Source organism: Protopterus annectens, chromosome 1.part2, assembly GCF_019279795.1.
Source record: "Protopterus annectens isolate FY-2018-M chromosome 1.part2, PAN1.0, whole genome shotgun sequence".
In the NCBI taxonomy this organism is placed as follows: domain Eukaryota; kingdom Metazoa; phylum Chordata; order Ceratodontiformes; family Protopteridae; genus Protopterus; species Protopterus annectens.
In genome coordinates, this window is record NC_056727.1 from 251,497,243 (window position 1) to 251,517,115 (window position 19,873).

The 19,873-nt window shown below is 39.8% G+C and overlaps 1 pseudogene; it reads right to left on the reverse strand.

Annotated features, from left to right (window-relative positions):
- Window positions 1-1,147: 1,147 nt before the first annotated feature.
- Window positions 1,148-19,873, reverse strand: part of LOC122792346 — a 71,762-nt pseudogene continuing 53,036 nt past the window's right edge.

Genomic DNA, 19,873 nt, shown 5'->3' on the forward strand with positions numbered 1-19,873 from the left:
AGTCGGGTATGTTGGTATGTTACTGTAAGAGTACTATATAAATGTTCCTGTATTTGAAATGTTTTACCTCTCTGACATTATCTGTATTGTATATAGTCAAGATTTCTGTCTGGTAAATTGTCTTAATGTGGGTTTTTTCTCCCCGGGCCTCTGCTGAAAATGGACATACATCCAGTTGGACTATCTCGGTCAACATTACTAAAGCTCCAATACACCAAATGTCAACATGTAATATCAATGCAAAAATGTCAAAAATGCAGGCATTGACAAACAACTACACGTCCCAAGAAACAACCTTTGCACATAAAACATTTTAAATGCAGCGTTACAAAAACATTATATATATATCTGCAGATATAAAATATACATATTTATGGATTACAGACCTTACACTGAGGAGGGTCTTCTCTGAATTTGGGAAAAGCCAGTAAAGCTGATCCAAAAATCATCTGATCAAACTGTACTAGGTTTTCCTGAGTGAGATTACAGTACAGCGGGAAGTGAGACGTTTGCCCTCTTCCCCACTGTAGTGCAGTCTAGGAGTTGATATATATATGTATATATATATATATATATATATATATATATATATATATATATATATATATAAAACAGAGGGTGTTGCAGCTTCCCTGTTAAGGGGAGTCTTCCTTTTTTGTCAGATTATTTTGTGATCAATGTCTTGTGGTTTAATGCAATGATATTTTGTGAAATGTCATACACCCACACACACGCACACACACACACACACACACATATATATATATATATATATATATATATATATATATATATATATATATATATATATATACACACACACACACACACACACACACACACACACACACACACACACACACACACACACACACACACACAAACACACATATTAATAGATACAGATATGTAGATATATATAAATATAGCTATAAATAATATATTTTCTTTTTCAGGCCATAGTATTCTTTTGCAGTAATTGTAATTTGTCCTTAATGGATACGTAACTGTGCTATTGGTGACTTTTGCTACCATCATATTCATTTGTTTGTTGCAGCATTCTAGTTAGCTCTCAAGACTATCTTCACCAGTCACTTTAAAAGTATACTACTGCTAGCAGTTTGTAACTTGCATTCTTGCATTTTCATTAACAATTTATGGTCTGATAGTACATTAAGGCTTCACCCTGTATTCCTGGTTCTGATTCTGTAAGACTTCGTTTGTCTACTTTTTTGACCCTGACCAGGTCAATCAGACTATGCTTAAGGGCTTTCACTGAAAACAGACCTGAAGTCAGCCCAGCTAGAGAACCTAGTGAAAAACATATAAATAAATAAACAAAGTCTATGTTTTAGGAAGTGTTTTTTGTTTAGCTTTGAGTTTCACAATGTGTACCTTCATAATTAAGCATCTTAAACTTCAATAATTAAAATAAAATGATCTGCCAAGACAGTCTTTACTGGAAACATCTCTTCCAAAGTGAAATTGATCTTAAGATGAAATTATATGGTAAGTATATTAAAAAATATTAGTTTTTAAGTAAGGTTCACATCTTGCCTTATTCTGTGTGGTGAAAATATATGTAATAATCTTATATGTGCTTTCATACTTTGTTTTACCTGATAAAAAACATATCATATGAACTTTGTAAACCATTTATTACAGACACTGATGATGTGGCTGATTTAAAAACAAGTTTGGTTCAGTTATGCATGCTTTTTCTCCTAGCCTTTATGAAAATGTCAGGAGTTTAATTGGCAGCTGCGAATGGGTAGCACCTGCAAACAGCTCGGAGCTTGTTCCTGTGGTCTGGCAGCATTCTTCCTTGACACTTTAAACAAAGGCTTGCTCTCCGAGGCGGAATGAATCTGACAGAAATGATTGATGACTGACCATCATGTGCATGGCTGACACCACCAGTAACCTAGCACATTTGCACTATACTTCATGATTCTGCTCAAAGATGCATCTTGAAAATTGATCAATACAGCTGACCTCTACGATCAAAACAGTTTAGTTAAACAACTATACAAGTATGCATAGTAAACATTGATCATTTATGTGCATGTAATTATAACACATTTGCAGCTATGAAAAAAAATGCTGCATTTTGATATTGACTGACTTAATATTTTCCTTTTATGACCTTCCCTTTGTTCTAAGAAAAACCTAAGGTCAGAGTTGGCTAGTTGGAGTAGAAGGTCAAAGAGATCACATCGTGTGTGTCCTGTATTCCATTTCCCAGACACAAACATTGTCAAGGCTCTTTGTTAATAATTGTGAAGTGCACTACTTAGTTACAAGACAGAAGGCGAATAATAAATAACGTACCATGTTAATGAATACATCTGACCCTAAGCTATTTTTTTTTATTTTGAATTATTTTCTTTCATCACTTTTACAAATACAGAAAACGTATTTTTCTTAAGTGTATAACAGGCATATTTAAACTTAATTTACCCAGAATATGTGAGGATAGAAATGCAGCCATAACAGGAGCAAATGCAAACAAAGGCAAGCCTAATACCCTGTTGTATTTTATACTCAATTTTCAGAATCATACACATGGTGACAAAGTAAGCTAGGTTGCAATACAAGTACTAAGAGCGAATTTGGAAAAGTTGGTTGATCATTGGAATGATGAGAAAATTCTGACTCCAGAATTTTTTTTTGACGGAAATTCACCGTATTTACTTAATAACTTGGGAAAAAATAAACAAAATATAAATACAGACATTACTTTTATTTTTGCTTGTTTTAGACACAATTAAATGATTAAATTTAAGAAAAATATTACATTGAGGGGAAATAAAGCAATCATGCATAGCCTTTCACAGCCTTTAAATATCACTGCTATAGCAGTTTGATCATATTAAATACAAATATTACATTAGCTTCTTCAGTGTGGTATACGCTATTCACATCTTCACATTGATGACTAGTGCATATGCAATGCAAATTAGTGTGGGTAATGGCAACACACAAGGGTATGGGTAATTCTAAAACACAGACAGTCACATAGGGGTTAAAATAACTCAATATACATCACATGCTAATGAGTACAGGACAAGGAAATGAGGAACCCTATGCAAGTGAGCTGCATAGATTATGCAAATAGTGACAAGCAAAATGACAGACTGATGTAGAAACCTATGAAATGGATGCAGTCCTTAATTGTGCAGATCTATTTTGTACTCCACCATTTATGGCGCACATGAGAGGGGCAATGTTTCGATTAAGAACAGCTGGTGCTTTGCCGTATATGTGTTAGCTAGCAGTTGCCATCAGAGTCCATGCACACAGTGTTGTATGTTACACCTATTCTGGCAAATAGCGGAGACACAGGTAGCACCCCCATACTAATAGCTCATAGACTATCAGCCTGTGGACCATTTCTGTGGGAACAGGGAGTCTGTAAGGGGCCAAAATTAACACAGTCACCCACAACTGGAGCTGAGGACCATGAGTAGTATAGCCATTCCTGTGAATACTAAGGTATGTGTAGCTTTAACCATCTTAGCTACAAGGAACATTTTGTGGCCTACTGGTGTCATGTTAAGGGTATTACAGGTATCAGCCTAACAAATGCTAAACCAATTCCTCAACATCATTTTAAAGCATCTAGAAGAGAGAACCAACACCATACAGGCATTTACAATATGACCCAGTTCCCTGAGTTACTGAGAGCCAATGACTGCACACACATTGCCATCAAGGCCTCAGGTGGTCCACACAGCCTGTGAGATATCAATGTAGAGAGCTTCCACTTTCTGAACTGCCAGGTAATCTGTAATGCCTGCTAAATTATTTATAAATTTTCAGTTCACCATAAAGGAAATGCCCATTATTCACACTGTTGGCACATGTCCATAGAAAAGACACATCTTGTTGGTAAGTACACACACACACACACACACACACACACACACACACACACACACACACACACACACACACACTAGATAGACAGGTCTATACATGCATGTATCAAACAGGCCACATATAATACGTTTTTTTTTTTTATTTTTGCATGGTTTATGTTTGTCTTAGAACCATGATTGATGATAATAATATGAAACCTCCAGATCATGCAAATGGTCTACAGTTCAGCACATGCAGAAATATTTGTCCTATTGAAAAGATGTGTAAATTAGTTTGAGATGTCATGAGAGTACTGAACGTATTCCAGAAATTTGCAACAAGATTTTTGTTGTGTCATTCTGCATAGGATGCATTGCACAGTAGGATAAAACAGCGTGTGAACATCTGGGCAGTATCTTCCATTTACAAGATTTTTGTTGTGTCATTCTGCATAGGATGCATTGCACATTAGGATAAAACAGCGCGTGAACATCTGGGCAGGATCTTCCATTTACAAGATTTTTGTTGTGTCATTCTGCATAGGATGCATTGCACAGTACGATAAAACAGCGGGTGAACATCTGGGTAGGATCTTCCATTTACAAGATTTTTGTTGTATCATTCTGCATAGGATGCATTGCACAGTAGGATAAAACAGCGTGTGAACATCTGGGCAGGATTTTCCATTTACAAGATTTTTGTTGTGTCATTCTGCATAGGATGCATTGCACAGTAAGATAAAACAATGCGTGAACATCTGGGCAGGATCTTCCATTTCAGCTGTATGAACAACAGAAAGCAGAAGGGCAGGGGAAGTCAAGGACGGAAAATGAAGCAGAATACTACAAGTGAGACAGAAGCAGATGCAGTGCACTGGTACAGTGGCAAAAAGGTGGTGTCCAGTCTACAACTATCGGCCGTTACACAGACAGCATACAGTAAAATGCTGCATGCATTATCACACCCAGGCTATCCGGGGCAAGGCTATCCAGGGCAATGCATGGGCTGACCACACTGTGCTCTCCCTGTCACCATACCTACAGTGGCTGGTAGGTAGTCAGGGTACAGTCATCATTGTCATAATCAGTTGTCTATGTGAGGGTGGCTACAGTGACAGGGACTACCCTATATGATGGGATAGCTTCATCAGCAGACACATGCATTGGGAGGCTGCAGGAGTTAGGGGGTCACATTCTCCAGTGGTGACATGGCTGTTGATGGTGTCTTCACTGTGTTGGCTTGTTGTGTCTGGACCTGGTGTGGCCCATGGTATGTAATATATTGGACAATGGGGATTCTGTGTATTGATCATGACCTGGTTGATGGCCATCACTTGGGGTGGTGAACTGTATGCTCATGTGTAATAGGAAAGGTATAGAACTATGAAAATATGTGCATGCAGTCTAATGAGGTGTTTCAGGTAATGAGACAAGGAGTATTTTTGCCCATGTCTAGGATTATGCCCATGACCATGGGCAGCAGGCTTTGTGCCCACAAGTGTCAGTGATGCCACCTCATCAACAGTATGTGTAGTCTGATTTAGCCAGTCCATGGCCAGCCTCCCCACATTCTGACCCTCCCATGACCATAGAAGGCATTACTTGTGGATATAGACCAGATGACAGACATACAGTAGCTCTGCCATGCAGTGCTATGTGACACTGTGCCTATCGGGTGCCATTTTGCTTCTTAAGCAGAACTGAGTGAATATTCATGGCTGGTTTAGGCATTTGTGGAAGGCAGTGCTCTGGGGTGGTACTAGAAGAAGACCATGATCTTCCTGCAAAGGAACTTGAGGGAACACCTACTGTGGGCTTAAGCTTGGCATAAACTTGCTGAAATGCTGAATGATACAACTGCCATCACCAGTTGTGATAAGCAGTGCTAGCATCAGCACACTGAATGGTCTGAGCTGGTACCAGCATGGCCTGCTTTGTGAGTGGGAGGAAGATTTTTAAGGACCAGGAGCCTGAAAAGGACTCTGTGAGCATTTTGTTCTGTGTTATTATCTTTCACAACCTTAACTGTGGTACATACGCACTTAAGATTGCATACTTTTGTTTTCCAGCTGTGAAGGAGCAATAGTTGGATATGGCTTTGTGCATATCTCTTGACATCTTACTTCAAGAAATCTGGACAAAGCCTCAATGGTTTGCTAGAAAAACATAAATTTTATAAAGGAACCAAATAAAATTTTGAGACAAAAATCTGAACATTCTGTAAAAATCTGGAAAGTTGAAAGGTAAGGTTACAGAATCTGAGAACACTTATCCTGGCAGTGGGGTGTGTATGACACCTGTAGCAATCTACCATACAAATACAGTTATGTTTGCAATGTATTTGTTTAATCATTTTTCACATTGTGTCTTCCTTCTGCTTGTTATGGTGTGGATGAGATGAGATGGGGCCATATTCTCATTTCTTTGCATCATCTGATGTCTGCAGTTCTCAATCACCAGTGACTGTCAGGTCTTCCAGAAGGAATATATTTGCTTCTCTGCTCAAATGACTTGGATGGTCCCTGATGCCTTCTGTGAGCACTTTTCAGGAAGGGTGGATAAAGGTTCCTCTTCAGAAAGTGGATTAGAGGAATGTGCCATTTCTTTAAAACTGTCAATTTCAAAGCTGATAATATATAATTAGGTGGGTTAGTGAAATATGAATGGATTTGTCCTCATAATGTGGATTTATTTCTCCTGCTATACTTCATTGGGGTATTGTTTGCTGTTTTAGACATTATAAAAATGTAGCTGTGTGAATTAGCATTTGAACAATACTCATACAGCTGAGTGTATTGGGTTGGAAATCAGTTTGTCATTTATGAAGGATATTAAGTATTAAATGTGAGGTGTTCATTGTCAAAGGAAATGCTGAAGTGTGTGTGATGTGTCACAGCTTGAGGTAATGGAGTTTAGTGATGTGTTGACTTACTACAGACTGTGTCATAGACTGCAAAGTCTGATTTAGTGGATTATGCCATGCAGCATATTGGTGCAATGGTTAATTAACAGTGGTGATTCACAGCACCTGGTTTTCTGGTTCAGTTTCAATGTTGTCTTTGAGAAGTCTACATGTTTTCTCTGTGTCCATGAATGTTTTTATTTGGTGTTGCAGGTCCTTCTTACATCCCAAAGTCATGACGTATATAAATTGGCCATCTTCTAAATTATTGCTAGGTTTATGTACTTTGTGTAAGTGTTTCTGTATGTGCATGATTCATAGGTAAATACTAGTCAATCTGTCTGCAGATTATTACAAGTCTAGGCAATTACCAGAGGTCAAAGATAAACTCTGTACCTTGTATTTGTGAGATGAAGACCTTCACAATTATACCAACGTGTGTGCATGTGTGCATGTGTGCGTGCACGTGTGCGCGTGTGCCCGTGTGTGTGCGTGTGTGCGTGTGTGTGTGAACAAAATCCTGTAGTTTCCTGTACACAGTGACATGATAAGGACTACATGATCATGTTACTGTCTACAGGAGACTATGGGATCAGCTTTCATGGGTATATTGTCTATGTGGTAGTCACAAGGGTGGTTGCTGAAGAATATTATTATACATTTCTTGGCATTTAGTTTTAACCTATGATTTTGACCCCAGTTTATTGTTTGGGGAATACCCTGCTGGGGGATCTTGTTGTCCTCCAGTGAGTTTATGATGACATCAAAGTTGCAAACTTAGTCAGTCATAAACCTTTAACATTTGGCTTTGACCTCCATGAAGTAAATGCAAAAGAGGAGGGGACAAGGAATAAACCTTGGTGTACACCGATAGTGACAGACTGCCTTTCTCCCAGAAACTGTGGCTTATTCAGCTTTCAGTAATAGTTTGGTTGTATGTTGCATTTAAGTGGTCCTTACCTAGGGATATTAATATACCTGGCTTAATTATTTTTTTAAAGATATGTTGGGCTATTTTTTAAACAGGACTATAATAATACATCTTCCTGTCTATTGTTTGGTAATATAGGGAATAGAGTGACTGAACACAGACTTTATGGGAATATACTTTACAGATTTATGACCCACATAGGTAAAGCTGCCCATTGTAATTTCCTGGGCTCTATTTATGATCCAGTTTTATTATCTGGCATGTTACATGAGGGTTTACATTTAATTGTGAAAGTTTATCTATGATGCCCAAATGTCGGATGGTGTCAAACACTTTTGTGAGGTGTAGATCTGCCCTCATCCATTGTTCAGTAGCATTCTAGAAGAAATAGAGCAGGTTAAGTAGGCAGGATCTCTCCCCTTATCAAATCTGAGATGGCTTGGGTCAAGAGTTTGTAGGCTGTATATGTCCTTATTTATTAATACACAATTGTCTTTTCATTGCCTTATTTATTTTTATTGAAAAAACAGTACCACACCAACAATTGATAACGGTCGAGAGAAATACATATTGTAATAGTTCATCAATAAACACATGAGTGCAAATTCATTAGAGTAAGATGCTAAAACTGAGTGAACAGTTAGCTGAATCCAGAATTATAGCATAATGAAAAACCTAACATTGAACATATTATAAATTACTAAAAATAGCTTTTAAATTAGACTGAGCTATTGTGTGGCATTTTGCAAAATAGAAAATACAGATTAGAATGATGAAGAGAAATTATATTGAAGGGTGGTGGTTAAGTATGTATAGAATAGGAATACAACAAATGCTTAATTACAGTTTGGGATTGAAGTTGTCATAAATCTGTAAAGTATATTCCCATAATGTCTATGTTTCAGTCACCCTATTCCCTATATTGCCAAACTAGATGCAGGAAGATGTATTATTATAGTTCTGTTTAGATAATAGCCTGGCATAGCTTTAAAAAAATAATTAAAGCATGTATATTAATATCCCTAGGTAAGGACCACATAATGCAACATATACGTAAACTATTACTGAAAGTTGAATAAGCCACAGTTTCTGTGAGAAAGGCAGGCTGATTTTAACAGGCAGAGATCCTAGAATCCAAAAAAGATGGTTTCTTCAGAATGGGCTTTTACAAGACTGTAGAAGCCAGCCCACAGAGGGTCTATATTAGATCATTAAAGTGTTAATACTTCGAATGGTCTAATATCGACCTGAAAACAGCGAACACTGAAAATAGCGAAGCTGCAGATAACCAAATTTTTTCCTAGGGAAAGAATTTGGTTGTCCGTTTCTGTGGCTTCACTATTTTCAGCACTGTGGTGGAGAGTTACGGGATGGGTTCAGGTAAGTGTGCGATTGTGCGGACGTTAGGGTTAGGGCGGGGTATGTGATTTAGGATTAGGGCGCGGGTGAAGTGAGTGTGTGATAGTGACAGACTTTAGGGTTAGGGCGGGGTATGTGAGTTAGGGTTAGGGTGCAGATGAGGTGAGTGCGCGATAGTGATAGAATTTAGGGTTAGGGCGGGGTATGTGAGTTAGGGTTAGGACGCGGGTGAGGTGAGTGTGTGATAGTGACGGACCTTAGGGTTAGGGTTTGGGTTAAGGATAGTGGATAGATAGTACTGTATGTGCAGTTTAGTGTAGGGTTAGATGTAGGATTTTAAGTGTATGTGTGTGGATTGCAGTTTTTTGGTGTGCTTGTGTTGTGTGTGTGTTTCTCAGAACAGTGAATTTTTTCCCAGGGGAAAAAATTTGCTGTTCTGAGCTTTCGATGTTTGTAGATTTTGTGGTTAGAAGTTCGAGGTTGTGGTATTCGATGGTGAGCTGTTTCGTTGAACTGCTATAGACCCGCCCACAGATAAATAACTGGAGTGGTTGAGCCATGGCCCATGGGGCAACGCAAAAAAATATGAAATTCATCAGCAGTATCCATTGGACATACAGAGGACATCCCTGAATGTCTATATCCTCTATCTAGTAATTTAACTAGTGTCCAATATCCCTGTTATATCAGTCTTAGTTGGTGAGGATTTTGATATGTATTGCATAATCTTATATTGAGTGTTAATGGTAGCTCTGCAGTCCCCTTCTGCGAACCATTCAATATGTTTGGTTAGGTATTGAAAAGATTTCTCCACTGCAGATTTAGAAAATATAAAGTACAGGCAAAATACTTTCAATTGTTGGCAGGACCATTTATGCCTAGGATACATGTTTAGTGCTGCTTGAATGGAAAGTGGTTTAATCTTAAACCCAGGTTTGGGAATGGAATAAAGAAAGGCATGCCCAAGCTGCAGAAACTTCCAGAAATCTGTGGAAGGAGGGCCATAAGCATTTTGCAAGCATGAAAATTTCATAAAACAGCTTGTTGAATCATTGTAACAAGTAAGTCACCTATTTTGATAATACTAAGTTGGAACCATGATTCCCAAAAGAGGGGTTTGTTATCAATTTTTATAACAGGGTTGCTCCATATTGGGGCATTGGTATATCAGGTGTCCAGGCCGGGAAAGAGATGGTGAAGTTTCTTCAATGCTTTGTGTACTATTTCTAGTGTAGGCCATTTCCATAGCCTTATTGATGAGGCTGATCAGGCTTATTGGTCTGTAAACACCTGAATTCGTTGTAGTCAGATCGACATAGTGGTCTAGAGTGGGGGGGTGTACCATTGTAGTAATGGAAAGAGAGAGAGTCATTAATTCCTGCCCCAGAATGGACTTTGTGGGGGAGACTTTGTCCCTTTGTTTTTGTGACTCCTATACCTGGAAGGAAAGATGATATTCTGTATATTTTTCCTTTGTTTACCACTACAGAAAGTTATTACCTTTGATTCATAGGTTCTTTCTAAACTTAGAGCCAAGAAGACAATTGAGAAGCTCAGCCATCTCACCTAGTACTGATGGAAGACTAATGATGCCCCCCGTGGCTAGTTCTAAACAGGGTCTTGTAGTCATAACATAGTAAACACCTATGAACATACAAATCTATGAACCTCTAAGTAGATTTTCCACACATATCCTATGTGAAAGTTTGCATCACCCATCCAGTCATCCAAAATGTTTTTTTTTTTTTTTTTTTCAGGTTGTTAGGGGAGTATTCTAATTGATATATAAGGGCAGCTTTTTTTCTCAAATAGGGAACACATTGTGGAATCATATCTGGAAAACAGTGGTCCATAAAATCAATGCTATTCATGGGTGGAATCATATAACACAACAGTGTCAAAGCATGTCACAGATATGATTGTGCAGGCCAGCAAGAAGGCATGCAGCATAGGAGCAGAGGGGTCAGGCACTATTGAGGGTCCAACTTCTACTTCAAGCCTAACTGATGAGGATGATTTCCTATTTTGCCTTGCCATTTGCTGTTGATATGGTGCTATAGGCATAAGTCCTTACAGGGGGTGTTTGGTTTACCACTGGCTTAGTTTAGGTGATGGAGTTCAAGGAGTGATGTGCCATTTGTAGCATAGAAGGCTAAGTAGAGAACACATCTCAGGAGTCTATATAACACTGAGTAGAAGGTCAGAGTGTTTAATTTATCAGAGTAGCTAGGAGTACTGAAACCAGATATCTATTTGGCAAGGAAATATTCTGATCTTTCAAGATGTTTGTGGTGCTTAGCCAGGTGCATATCAAAGGAGTCATGGTATTCCATGATGATCCTAATAAGGGAGGAATAACGTAGGACTATAACTTCTTAGGATGTTGAGGAGATACCATGAAGGATAAGTTGTGGAAGGTTAAAGGATTTTCTAACAAAGAGATGATCGCCAAAGGATAATTTGTTAAAATCAGATTCGTATGGGTCCATTTGCTTGACTAAAATCACATTTGTTTGGAACCAAACACTAAAAATTTGGTTTAAAAAACATTTAGTTTTTCTTTTTTCTTTTTGGAAGAAATCTTATTTTATAGAATGTGGTATAGCAAGACATGTTGCTGTAATGCATCAATAGTAGAAATATGTAGAGATTTATGAAGATGTTTATCTGGCCATAGTTATTACAGATTATTACTGCTGCTATTTCGGTTTGTCTTCCATAATGGATTCAATGTGTGTGGTCTTCAGTCTTTTCTCTGTGGTTTTACAACCATGTGGTTAGTATATCTAATTAAGGGGGTGAAATAGAGTTTTACTCCATCCTGACCACTTTTTAAAGATTTCTACTAATTGTCAAATGAGGTTTCTAACCATTTAGGTTCAGTGTTTGTTGACTTAACCAATGTTAATTTCTAAACAATCTAATAAAGAATCACTATGTTGGAAAAATAGCTTAGCCCTTCCATCTCTATTTAATCAAAATACTTCTTCAGAATAATGACCTTCACCTAGTTCACATGTTTTAAAACTAACTGATTGTATCCAAACGCTCATAGTTTTGCTCCATTCATTTTAAAAATACATATTTATAGCATCATTGAAGTCAAGCCTAGCATTTTTTTCTTTCTTGTTTGTTGACTGCTCGTGATTCCAAATTAGGTGAAAAAATAAACATGCATCTGTTGTCTTGATCCTTCCTGAGAGGTTAGATGAAGACACAGGTAAGGTGAGGGAAGAGAGAGGAGAGAAAGCAGAAGAACAAATAAATTCTTCTGTACCATATACTTTTGTTTCACAAAGAACAAGTATGACTTATTACACAGGAACATGCATGCATATTTCAGAAATGGATTGCAGTATTATCTTTATAGCTGGTTTGTTCTGTAAGCGTTTCTTTACGGTCAGTACCCTTTTAATTAATCATTCTCCAAAACAGTCGCTGCTTGTTGTGTTGGCATGCATGCTTTTGCATGGGTGCAAGTGCAGTGCGGTAATTCATCAGCTGGATGAAGTTTTATTTAAATTCACTGAAAGTTCTGAACTATGTACTTCTTATATAAGGAAGGTAGCAGACACATGAAGTGGAAGGCTGAAACAGTGGCATCTTTATCAGCATGGCAAGTTTGCTCATGTCCATAAACATTGCCCATGACAGTCACTCAGGCTATTTAAAAAGAAACAAGCACTGAAAAAATGGCAATGTCAGAGTTACCTTAATGTAACTCCCACCTCTGGGCTACAAACTATGTGCTGCCCAATAGTGCATAGGCCAAAATTCATAGTCAACTTGCATTGTACGTGGTGTGCCATTGCACAAAAAGTAGCCACATACAGGCATGTTGTGATTCATAGTGCTAGATAGTTCTGTGAAACAGTAAGGAAACAGTATGTGAATTGATGTATGCAAAGGACCACATAATCACATGCAAATGAAGGCTTCCAGTTTAATGAGTGCATCATGAGTTACAAAATGCATTCCCTGGAAGCATGTCATGATTTATAGTCGTAGGGTGCAGTAGGAATGCAGGAAGTGGCACATTGGTATAATAATAAAAAGCATGTGGGAACTTTCAGTGCTGCGGCAAGGAAAAGTGCTCAAAGCAGCAGCACTTATGTGGTCACACTTTCTTACTATAAGCATCATTGTCTTGCACCTGGAAATGGGGTGCAGTGGCATTTGATGTGAACAAAAACAATACCAATAATGGATTACCTGCTAAGGAACTAACAGCTGACTGACAATTGTTTTGTGGACAGAGATATCGTATGGACATCGACAAACTAGAAACAAGATCTGGAGGAGTGAGTGAACTTTCTATACCAGTGAGCACTAAGGTAGGTACATCTCTTGCTTTATTACCATAGAATGACTTTCCAGAAACAAACAAGGTACACATTTGGTACATCACTGGCATCAGCCTGCAGATCATGAAGATTTTCCCAAATACACTACTTCCACATATGGGTGAGAATATATGTTTCCCCAGATTACCAAATAAGATAACAACTACTATGCATGGCTTCTAAATAATTGTCCACTTCCCTAGCATAATGGGTGCTATAGTTTTTGCACCTGTAGTGAAAAGTTCCCACATGATGTCTGCAGGCAATAATATGTCAATAGGATGTGGCCCCTAGGTGAAGAAGGATAAAGCTGATACTGTACTCAAGATGACCCACATTTGACTAGCTGCATGAGTGTTGGAGATATTGGACTGGGAGGATGGGACAAAGTGACTGTCACTGGCTTGCTTATCTGAGAGTGGGGGATGCTGCCCTGCCTCACTGCAATAGCAGCATTAAGAGCATGGCTAGCTCCATTCTACAAGAACATGCACCTTCCATAGGCAGCATATAAGTAACTGACAAAGCTGTCATGGGCTGGGAGGGGGTAGGGCACACTCGTTGGCAGTAATATGATGCTGCGCCGGTGTCCTTGATCTCCTCCCCAGCCTCAGATATAGTTGGAGTTTTACCCAGGGGAGGGTGGGTTCTGTAGACCCTGTAAACAAGGAAAGAGCTAGTGGCAAGTGGTGGTCTGCTGCTGGGAGTAGGAGAAAAAAGCAACATGTCAATAGGAGATTATACTGCCCATCAGCTGCTTGTTACTGTGTAATGCACAAGGGTTGATAATCAATGTGCCCTCAGACCATTCTACGGTACCTATGGTTCCAGTACTTGCCATACATGTATACTTTCTGAATTTGGGACACTTCCGAGGGCCACCTAGTTGGTAAGTGTAGATACTCTGGTAAGTGGGAATATCTGTTTCTGAGAAAACATCTGCTCATTCATGTGCCACATGAGTATATTTGCTCTGTTTAGATGTTTCCTCAAGAAACAAGAATTATGCAAATATAATTACCCTCTCCCTTTTTTGTACAGCCATGCAGCTTTCATTTGCCCTAGTCAGTTTATCTAGTAAAACCATACAGTGCTTTCAGCTGTGCAATATGCTCTCTGCAATTCTGTATTTATTATGAATTTTATATTGTATACATAAGGATTAATAATGTATGCATTCTTGTAAATATTGTTTTATGTTTTACTTATTGAGAGTTATGACTTGGTTATGTATTGTACAATCAGTCTTTGTCAAGGGCCTTTTTGGGAGGGCTGCCAATATGAGACCTTGATTTGGGGCCCCTGCACTAGTTTTATGTGGTAGGACTCTAGTCCCTTGTGACAGGAATGTTGTACTAATGCAGGAGTGGGACCTGATGAGCTCCAACTCTGGATGCTGGCAGTCATTACAGGCCACAATGTGGGTAAGTAACTTGAGAACCCCAAAGACATAAAGGAGCAAACCGTGTAATGTAAAATGATTTCCTAATGCAAGCATTCCACGTACGTATTGACCATCGACCATGGCCATCACTGCTGGACAAGACACGGATCTCAATTCTTACTATTCTCTACACAGAGTTTGATATAGTAGCCATGTGTCCCGTGATAGTACTCATGAGACCTAGCATGGCATCATTCCTGGCTTCCCTGAACACACAAAAGGCAATGACAGTGGTAGATGACATGCTCACGGAAGACATGCAGCTTAGCAGTAATCTCTGTGGTGGCATAAGTATCAGCAGATTGTGCCCAGATAGTAGCCTTTTACACCTACTGATTCAGTCCTAGTATTGCTGACATATGAGGACCAGTTGCGACATGTGATGACACAAGCATCCCCTGCTAGGCTGCCATATGGTAAGGATACCTAAATCAGATGCAGTATTCTTTTGTCCTGTGGCGGCCCCAGGGGAAGCAGTACTGGTGCTCTCAGTCACAGGTGATCCTTTTCAAAGGGGATGGTGAGCACTCATGCTATTTAGCATGTAGCTCAGGTGTTCCACCTTGAACCTTGTGTGTAAGATGAGCCAGGAAAGTGTGTTCTCTGACTGTGATTCAGTTTGTGTCATGATATAATTATCAGACCCCACATTGGTTCTAACATCAGCCTGTCCTGACCCAGCATGCACAAATGTCACTTTAGCATTTCTACTGCCAGTTAATACACAGTGCAGGGCAGAACCGCATTAATCTTGGTAATCTTTCTACACCCCAATCCCCATTTTATGCACACAAACAAGGTTATACACTGTGCTACTATAGACCACAAACATATGCAATGGCATTTGTGGCCTGCCAGTACACATTTCATAGCTAATATATTACTGTATCACTAATCTAATGCAACTCCCTCTGAGACACATGAGGGCTGACCACTCATGCAACCTGTGTCAAGTCTTGCAGGTATGGTGCCTGCGCCTTCGTCATCTCAATGCAGGCAAAATAGGAAATCATCCTCATCAGTTAGGCTTGAAATAGAAGTTGGACCCTCAATAGTGCCTGACCCCTCTGCTCCTATGCTGCATGCCTTCTTGCTGGCCTGCACAATCATATCTGTGACATGCTTTGACACTGTTGTGTTATATGATTCCACCCATGAATAGCATTGATTTTATGGACCACTGTTTTCCAGATATGATTCCATTGTGGCTGGTGACCATCCCCTTTCCCTCACAGATGGTGTCCATGGGTTCTATGTACCTGTGGCAGTATGAGATTCTCAGCTCAGCTGATGTTGTTCAGCTTCCATTGTCCACACCCTCTGGTAGACATAATGATACATATAGGAACATGATATATAGCTGCAGGTAGGTGACTTCTTGGTATAGAAGGCTACTGCTTACAAACAGTAGGTTGTATAGGCATGCACAAAAGTGCAAGTTTAGATATGCATAAAAACTCAGGTGCCAGAAATATGCTATGCTATGGACAGCTTGAGATTCCAATTATACCCTGGGCCAATGAAAAGGACAGCAAAACCGTATTAATCTTTACAGCTGTGTGATTGGGGTAACACAGGTGCACCTGTGGTATAATGCTGGGGATACACATGGGAGGCCCATGACAGGTACCAATGACATTATAATAACATGATAACAATAATACGATGTAACATCAATAATTTCACAACTTTCCAAAATGCATAAAAATCACTTCTCAGCTCAAGCACATGATGCTTTAAATATGGCATAACCTAATTCTATTTTCTGTTTACTTATCTTTATACTTCATTCTTATAAGTAACACACAGCAGTGTGCTGAAATGGTGGTGAATGGTGCCACCTTCATGGAGCACAGTGACATAGTGAATCTGCTGGCTGACAAATCCAGCTCTAACTTCACCCACCACTCCCCTCCTGCTTCTCATTGTGAAATCCCTACTAGCATACCCCCCCCCCCAACTAGTAGCAGAGAGCAGGTCATGGCGGTACTCACTAAGGTTAAATACTCAACCTTAATGGGGCCTGGCAATATCCTAGATTACCTCCTAAATAGCTTGAAACATGACCTACAAGTACCATTTAAACCAATTTTCAACTACAGCCTCGAAATATGCTACATACCATGTGAAATGATGACTGCAATGGTTATCCCTCTTCACAAGGGTGGACCATCGACCAACCCCAGAAACTACAGGCCCATTAGTCTGACTAGACTAATATGCAAAGCCTTGGAGCGAATTATCATGGAAATGATCAACAAAGATATTGGCAACCTACAGATGCTAGACCCATCCCAGTTTGGTTTTGTCATAGGAAGGTCATTCTTACTTAGCCCGGTAGACTTCTTTGAGAGGGTCACCTAGGCAATGGATGATGGGAAAACATTGCATACTGCCTACCTACACCTGGCTAAGGCATTCGATACAATACCCCATGCAAGTACTGTTAACAAACTCACCAAACTCAGCATAAATTCCTATATAACTCACTGGATTGCCAACTGGATGACAGATAGGACCAAGAAGTCAGAACTGGTGAGACTACCTCCACAAAGAGACATGTCACCAGTGGAGTACCTCAGGCTTCAGTGCTGGGCCTGCTACTGTTTAGCATCTACTTCTTGGACATCAAGGCTGATGTTAATGGTGTCCAGCTTACCAAGGTTATAGACTACTGCAAATTGGGAGCTATCATCGATTCCCTGCATGACACTAACATCCTGTAAGAGGGTCTAACACAGACAAATGACAAGTGCCAAAGCCACAGATTGAAACTCAATGCCAAGAAGTTCATTGTAGTGCCTTTTGGGAAAAAGTCCACTCAGGTTAATTACTCCATCTATAAGACATCCCTAAGAGTTGACCCAGTAGTTTAGGGATCTCAGAATGCATGTAGACAGTCATCTGGCCTTTGTCCAGCACTTAGCCAATGTAGTAAGAAAACCATTCTATGTTGCTCAGCTTATAAGTAAAGGTATGGTATTCATGTCCAAGGAAGTTACAGTACCACTTTGCACAGCTCTCATCACACCCATCATTGAGTATAACGCCCCCTTCAGCATGTACCTGACCAGGCATATGCAACAGCTGGAATGCCCACAGAGGTTCCTTACTAAGAGAATTTTTTTCTGTTATTCAGACCACTTTTCCTAAAAGCACTGTTTCTTCTGATAAGTTCCAAATCATACCATGTGGGCTACTGTGGGAGGTTGTCCATGTGTTGTGCCTGTTGCTTGACTGTCTATCATGGCATACTGTATATTGTATAGTAATGCGTGGGAGATCAATTATGAAGATGTGAGCGCTATGTCAGGTTTCTGCTATCTTGCACACAGACTTGAGAATATATCTTAGTTCTGATGTTGTGACTGCATTTCTTGGCTTTTTTTATCTTGCATATACATGCGGGAAAGTCATTTTGCATTGATGTTTCTAACCCACCTACACCTGTATATAATGGCTGTTTTGTCCTATGTGAGTAGGAGGTCAATCATTTTGCCTGTCACAGGAGACAACTGAGAATTGCAGCACACCATGGCTAATTTGCATATCCCATTCCAGCTTGTACTGTATTAGCTGCATGATCTGTAGTCTGTTGTCCCTGATGTTGTCCATCCCACTGAGTCATCTTCCTATGGATATGATGCCAAAGAACCTCAGGCATATTTGCTGAACTTGTCCCTGCCCCTATAAATGTGGCTGTGGTAGACCAGAAGGCTAAGATTATTTGGTGGGGTAAGTTTTAATTTATCCTAGGCAGGCAGCCAATCTCTTTCACTTGGGGACAGCTCAGTCATCAGTGTGGTAGAAGGTGTTGCAGGAGGCATGGAAGGTGGTTGAAGGTACATTACCTGGTTAGTAGCCTCCACTTGGCCTCTGTAGATGAACTTGACCTGCAGGCACATGTCATCAGGCTACAAGATTTTGGTGTGCCTCCTGTTAACTGCTTGCCCTGAAACCAGCTATAGAGACCCATCTGCCCTACCTTCTGGGTCTAATTGACCTTCCTGTGGGTCTAATTGAACTTCCTCTGGGCAGGTCTGTAGTCAGCATGCTGCCAGTATCCCAGCATATCCACATACAGATCTATCATGTTGCACCACTATCTACCTTTCATGTATTTCCCACTCCTTTCCATCACCATTTGTGCACCCTATATTTATCTTTGCCCACCTCATGTCTCTCCTTCTTTGTGTGAGTATGGCTAAACCTGTTTGTTTGTACTGTTTTGTTTTTGTGAGGTCCTATACTCCTACTACCCACCTACCTACCTTTCCCCAGCATCACTGTCCTTGTTTTCTTATCACCCTTCCCATCATCCCTCTCCCTACATACAGACATACATACATACATATGAAAACGGTACCTAACCCAGTGAAGTATGCCCTGCCTTCCCTTACCCTTGTTTCCTTTATGCTTCCTTTCTGTTCTGTATGTACCTCTGTTTGCTATATTCTTTTATTTCCTAGTGTTCTGAACTGCCCTTTCCTCCCCTTTAATGGAACCATGAAGTGCCCAGGTGACTGGATACCTGACAACAGGTGTGTGAATTGTGGTGCAAGATAGAAATATACTGTGTTTACTAGGAGCCTGCTGTAGTCCAGACTAGCTTGTCTCATCTGCTGCCCTCAAGTATTGCAGTATATGTACTAGCCTTGGACCACAGCTCACAGCTTACTCTGTACCAATATAGCTAGATGGATTGGTAGTTGCTTCACAGACAGGATCCAGGAAGTCAGGATTAGTTAGACCACCTCCTCTAAGAGATTGGTACCTCAGGGCTACATGTTGGGACTGCTCCTATTTGACATGTACTTCTCAGAGGTAAAGGCTAACGGCAAGGGTCTTTGGCTGACCAGTTTGCAGAAGACTGCAGATTGGGAGCTATCATAGATTATCTTATGGCACAAACATCTTACAAGAGGGTCTAACACAGACAAATGACTGGTATTAAAGTAATAGATTAAAACTCAATGCTAAGAAATGCATTAAAGTGCCATTTGGGAAAACTGCCATCCAGACAAATTACTCCAT